Raw genomic sequence first — 6,971 nt, forward strand, 5'->3', positions numbered from 1 at the left:
AAGTAGAAATTTCAGTATCACAGAGAAGGATCTGAGGACTTCTAGGAAACAGAAAATCTGTAACTGAGGAGCACAGCCTCTGAATGACGCAGGGATGGGTCTTGCCAGGAAGGCTCTGTGATGAATTTCACTTGTATATCCTTACACCTGACAAGGCCAAATGAAAATTTGCTTCTAAAACTTAAAAGGTCAGCATTTATAAAGTAACATTTGAATACACCCTTGGTCCAAAGCCCCTTTCTTTCTTCCCAACTATATCATTACACATATCCTGTGGGAAAGAGCAGGTTAAGTAATGTACACAACAAAACACACAGATATATGCATGCCCATACACACATACAGAGATGTAGACACAGGAAAAATAACTGAAAAGCAATTCATCAAAATGTCAACAGTGGTTATTTATGGAAGACAGGATCGTAACTGATTTTTTTAATTTGTCTCATTGTTTTCCTATATTTTCTAAACTTCTACACTAAATATATATTTTATTTATAGTAGAAAAGTAAATAAAAACATTTAAAAATCCATTTGATGACTATGTGGTACTATAGTTACAATACAAATAGACAAACAGAACTTGGGACTAGAGATGCCTGGGTGGCTCAGTCAATTAAGTGTCTGCCTTCAGCTCAAGTCATGATCCTAAAGTCCCGGAATCGAGCTCTGCATCAGGCTCCCTGCTCAGTGGGGAGTCTGCTTCTCCCTCTTCTCCTCACCCAGCTCATACTCTCTCTTTCTCTCAAATAAATAAAATCTTTAAAAAAAAAAAAACTTGGGATTTAAAAATATATTTTCACATTAAATATCAATCACATTCTTACAATGAACCAATACATAAGATGTTCTGATAAAACGACTGAACAGTCAATTATATTTTCTTTGTTCACTACCATTTTTGATGGTATAAGGAGTGAAATGTATGTCAGCTATGGTAAAAAATGTTTTCTTTAAAAATCAGATATTATTATTATATTATTACATATATAATATATATTATAATATACTGTGAGCTATGACAGCCCTTTATTATACTCAAACATCCAGATGCCACACCAAAATTTAATAAGCCACCTACTCTTATTTTAAATAAAAGCTGGTTTGAGTCACTTATATAATTATTAAACAACCATGTATTGGTAGTGCTTCATTTTAGAAAAATCGATGTGAGCTTAAATCTCTACCTAATTTTGGGGAGAAAGTGATCATGGCATAACCTAAAAAGAATTTTGTCTCAAAACACTGAAAGCAATCTTTTCATATAAAGTTTTAAATGTTTATTTTAAAAAGTATTTACTTTTGAGAAAATAGCTAGGCAAATATCACAGCAAATATTACTTAGACACAAAAAATTTAAATTCAATTCATAGATTCACAGATTCAAAAATATTTTATTTTCAAAAAATGGCATAAACTATAAGGAAAAGACAATAATTCAAACTTTTTTAAATTCTTTAAATATTGATGCCAGGAAAAATATGCTATTATAGACATTTATCATTCTGGATTGCCCAGTATGCTGGTGTCTGAGGGAATCCCAAAGTGACTAAAGAAACCAAAGGTTAAAGATAGTCCTTTTCTCAGCTCCTCAGTTAACAAATCAGACCCTCAAACTTGGGACTTCATTCTGTTGCAAGTGACTCACAGTCATGACACAGTCCGCATTATTTGTGATACCTGGTGCTGAACGAACTGAAAGTCCAATGCCATAATGTGAGTTTCCCTTGGGAACAGGATCCAGAAGTGGCTGCAGTAAGTAGCCATTGGTGACAGCACCAATATTGGGATCATGAACAGCTCCATGCTTGTCTAAGAAGGGACATTTGAGCTGAGATATGAATAATAAAGAAAAACAAGGGAAATTTTAAGGGAATAACATTTCAGGGAAGGGGAACAAAATATATAAAGACCCCAAGGCAGGAATGAGCCTGGCAAATTCAAGGATCTCAAAGAAACCCAGTTACCTGGAACATAGTAAATAAGGAAAATAGTTTAATATAAAGTCATAAAAAGAAAATGTAAAACACTACTGTTCAACAGAAATATAATGTGAGCCAAAAAAATTCATCTGCAGTTATAATTTTGAATGTCCTAGTCATCACATTTTTTAAAAAGTAACAAGAAGCCGGTAAAATTAATATTAGTATGATATTTCTACTATAATTCCAAGACATTATCCTTTTAGTCTACAGTCACTCTTGGAAAATTATCAGTAACATTTTTACATTCTTATTTCCTCACTAAGATTTAAATCCTGTAGATTTTATATATATAGAAAGATAGATATAGATATAGATTCATCAAATTGACCAGCATTAAACATGTGGCTAGAAGCTACCATATTGGATCAAGTTGGCCTTCTAAGTCATTGTAAGGTTTACATTTAGTATAAATGCATTTAGTATAAATCCTTTCACTAAAAACCACCCAAACCACCCTCATTTCTCATGAGAAACCTTTGGGTGGTTTTCAGTGAAAGGATAATATAATGTGAATTATCTGTTGATAACTGATAATTTTTTTCTAACATTCAAACATTATTAAAAAATATGCTAGAAAATATTTTGGCATGATATATGAACTCAACATTTTTGCCCCCAAAATATAATCAGTGATACTGTACTAGTTGTTGGGAACAACAAAATATAGAGAGAACCCAACCAATTCTCACCACTCTACCATTATCCTCCTGGGTCCAATTCACCATCACCTATTGTCTGGATCAGAATCCCTCTTCCTCTTGTCCCTCAGCCATCTATCCTCAACTCAGCAGCTAGAATGATCTTATTAAAACCTAAACCAGGTCAGAAAACCATATAGTGGCTCCCTGTCTCCCTCCCTACCTGTCCCACTGAGGCCCTAACTGCCATGGCTCCTATTATATCTATGCCTTCATCTGATGCTAGTTGCTGCCTTGCTCGCTCTTCCTCAACCTCTCTGGCCTTCTTGATGTTCCAAGAACATACCAGGCAATCTCCTGCCCCAAGACTTCACCCTTGTCCTTCTCTCTTTCCCTAGAACATGACTCTTGCCCTTATGTCCTTCTGTTCTTTCTTTACCAACACTACCCTCTCCATATCACCCTCCTGCTTTGACTTTCCTGGTAGCACTTATTATTACACAATACCTTTTATTTTTTTACTTACTTTATTTGTTTCTAGATTCTTTTATAAAAAGATAAGCTCACTGAGGCAAGGAGGGTTTGTAGGTCCTTTTTATCTCTGTATCCTCAGTGCTGGCAAATTTGCCTGGCACATAGACATACTCGATAAATATTTAATGAATTGTGATTTGGTCAATATCTATCATTTCCATTATATTCCAAGCCTCTATGAGGGAAGGACCATGTCTTCTTTTTACTTACAATTATATCTCCATGTACTAGCATCCAATAAATATTCATTCATTTTACAGAAATTCAATAAAAATGTATTAAATAAGTATGCTCATTCCCCTATTACAGAGAACATTACAAAGAAGAGAATAATTCTTTCATGATATTTGAGCAGAATGACAATAGAAAAGTAACAGTATGGAAAGAAGTACTTAAATAGGATTTAAGTTATCACACCTGAAAGGTGGGGGTGGTCTGTTTATATGGGCTATTTGTTACTTTGGCTGAAGAAGAAGAAATGGGGTCTGAAAAATATTAACCTGAGTTTCCTTTATTTTTCTCCAATTATGACAGCCTTATTTCAAGTAAATGAACGTGAACCTAGTAACACAGATCACCATCATTCACCTCTAATGAAAAGAATTTAAGAAAGACACAGAAGCACCTCAAGTGAAAATGCTCAAGTAGCTACCAATCATTCCCATCTCGGTAAATACGTGTATTTTTCTTTGCAAAACTGACGATATCTACATAGTTTCTTTTTTATTTTAGCCTAAATTGTTATAGCTCAATTTTCAAGTTATTAAAATGCAGTTAAAGTTATTTTATAAAGGAGATTCAAATTTATATATGATTTATGGCTTTTTGTCACAATGAATTTTTCAGGAGAACTGAAAACAATTGAAGATTTAATAATGTGCCCTGCTTCTCTGCCAATGTCAATACAACATGCATGTTGGGTAACTTTTTCCAAGTATGAGGAGAAATTTGCACTTTTCCATTCACACTGTCCTTTTCAGCTAATGGTACGCATTAGCAAGGAGGTAGGCTGAGGTTAATGGTGCAAGGATGACTAAATAAACTAGCCCACACAGGAACTCAATCCATAAGCGTGACTTCATTCATATGGTGCTTTAATCAACTGACTTAAGCAACCACAGCTAATTAAAGACCCAAACCTCTCTACCACTCATACACCTCTAACCTACAAATGAATCCATTCATTGTCTCTCAGCACCACTGAGACACCTTTCATTTAGGGATGGGCTTAATTAACAGTCAGTAACCTAAAACAGCCATTAAAAAAATTCCATCACATAGTTTTTTCTTACCATTCTAGTCCGCAGAACAAGAGTATGCTAAGAAAACTATTGCCTTCCCAAATTGACGATTTCATGAATGATAGCAAGATCAGAACTAACACAACTCACAACACGATCTGATTGGCTTAAAGAAGTAGTGCAGTGTAATAGTTAGAAAGGCAATATAAGTTGCAGATCCTTGAGGATTCAACTCCTGGCTCTGCCTCTTCTTGTTGTGTGACCCTTAGGGAACTAGGTTTCTCTTGGCCATAATTTCCTTATCTAACAAAATGACATAATGACATTACTATGAGAATTAAATGGTCTGATGGATGTTAAATGCCAGGCACATAGTAACCATTCAATTCATTTTATTATTATAGACATATTACTCTGGTAACAATTTTAAGAACAGATTAAATAAATCCAAAATGGAGGAAAGAGAACTAGCAAGGGAGGTGTTGTAATTCATCTGGTCTCAAAAGCAGATTTGTTAAGACATTGAGGGGACCGAATCAATGGTTTCCTGGCACGTGGTGGGAAGCTGCGGAGTGGTGAGGTAGTAAAATGCAGGGAAGGGGGAACTAAGAAAGGAAAAGTCTAAAGCAGCTTTCACCTAAAGGATATTCCACAGACTTCTGGAAGAGCAAGAGGTGATAAAGCCAACAAAATTACATGAAGGTTACATGAAAGATTGTCCGTATTCTAAAATCCAGTTTTCCCAGCCTCTGGACTCTGAATCCCTGGGAACTGGAGATACATAAAGCTATATGAACTCCAAACTACCACTGTAAATAAAATAAGTACTATTCCCTCCATATACTTTATCACTATTTTTCTCATTCATGTCAAAGCTATAGTGATTAATAAATTATAATTTTTTTAAAGATTTTATTTATTTGACAGACAGAGATCACAAGTAGGCAGAGAGGCAGGCAGAGAGAGAGAGGAGGAAGCAGGCTCCCTGCCGAGCAGAGAGCCCGACGCAGGGCTCGATCCCAGGATCCCGAGATCATGACCTGAGCCGAAGGCAGAGGCTTAACTCACTGAGCCACCCAGGCACCCCAAATTATAATTTCTTTACACAGATATTTCTAAAATATAACTTGCAACTTTTGGGGTGGTTTTTTTTTTCATTTTTTAATTGTCAAATATCATGTCATGTTTTGGTAAATGGGCCAGAATATCATTATCTCTTTTTTATTTTAATAACAGACCTTGTTTAAAAAAAAAAAATGTCCTTGTTCTTAAAAATAGTGGTAATTATGCATATCTAGTTCTTGGTAACTACTTTCTAATTTCAGAAATCATCCTGATTCCTTGAGATTCAATAAATATAGCCATAATAGAGAGGAATGAAGGGGGGAGTCATGGAATATTCTGCTGTATCCAAACAATGGCATATTTGTTTGGTAAGTTTCCCTTTGCATCAATTGTTTCAGTCACTGTGACTATCCCCATAAATATTTGTACACAGCTGGACATAATTCTGCAGTGCTTAGCTCCCTGTCATAACCTCTCTCCAACCCAAAGGACTTCCAACGAGTACTTGAGTGGAGATTCCTCCAGGTAATTGCAATAGAATCTGTATTCCCCTGCGAAAAGTCTTAGCTTGATGGGTTATAAGAAAAATAACATTAATCTAAAAACAGAGGGAAATGCTAAACAGACAGCTGAGTTGCAAACACCGCCGGACTGCCATTCTGACACACCCAAGACATTAGTCATTGGATCTGCATTTTCAGTTAGGTTGTACATAGCAAAGAAAAGTGAGTGTTATCCAAGTCAGTAAGGATATGGGGAAATAATTGCTACCAGCTCATCTTTCACCACCAACCCATTTCACAGCCTATTGAAGAGCTCTCCAGAATAGAAATTGAGAGAGAACAAATATTCAACTATTATTTGAATAGGATGACAGTTTTACTTAATTTTACTTTGTCCCTGGAAACCAGAACAAGAATATTTCTAGCCTAGTTAAGTCGATCAGAATGTGCATTCCCCTTCCCTACCTACCCCAGGGCTGTCGCCACCATCACCACCACCACCACCACCCTGCACACACACACACAACACACACACACTTTTTTGCCTGAAAGTATTTTGGTGGAGTTTAATATTTGAAAGAACTTTTCATCACATGGTATACATTGTCATCTCTACAGATGGGCTTTGGAAAACCAAGGACAATAGCTACGGAGTGAAAATAGCAGAGGTGAATTTGAGACCAGATCCAACTATTCTACCAGAGGTCTAACAGGCTCCAACGTTAGCAAAAAATTTAGAGACTGAGAATCAGAGAGCCAAACCTAAATCCAGCTCAGCTACAGCTGGGACCTAACCTGAAGCCAGTCGTTTTGGTAATCTGGGCCTCTGATTACTGGCACAAGATGAGGGCCTAACACTGGATGATGTCTGTAGTCTCTTGCAGCTGTTGAATTCATTGCTGCTCTGAGCTGCCTGTCCATTCATTCAAGGTCCTGCACATTTGTATTTTCCCAGGCAAAAGACAGCCAGCCTCAGCACCACTCTAGTTCTAAGAAAATCCCGAG

This window comes from Mustela erminea, chromosome 4 (genome assembly GCF_009829155.1).
Source record: "Mustela erminea isolate mMusErm1 chromosome 4, mMusErm1.Pri, whole genome shotgun sequence".
Classification (NCBI taxonomy): Eukaryota; Metazoa; Chordata; class Mammalia; order Carnivora; family Mustelidae; genus Mustela; species Mustela erminea.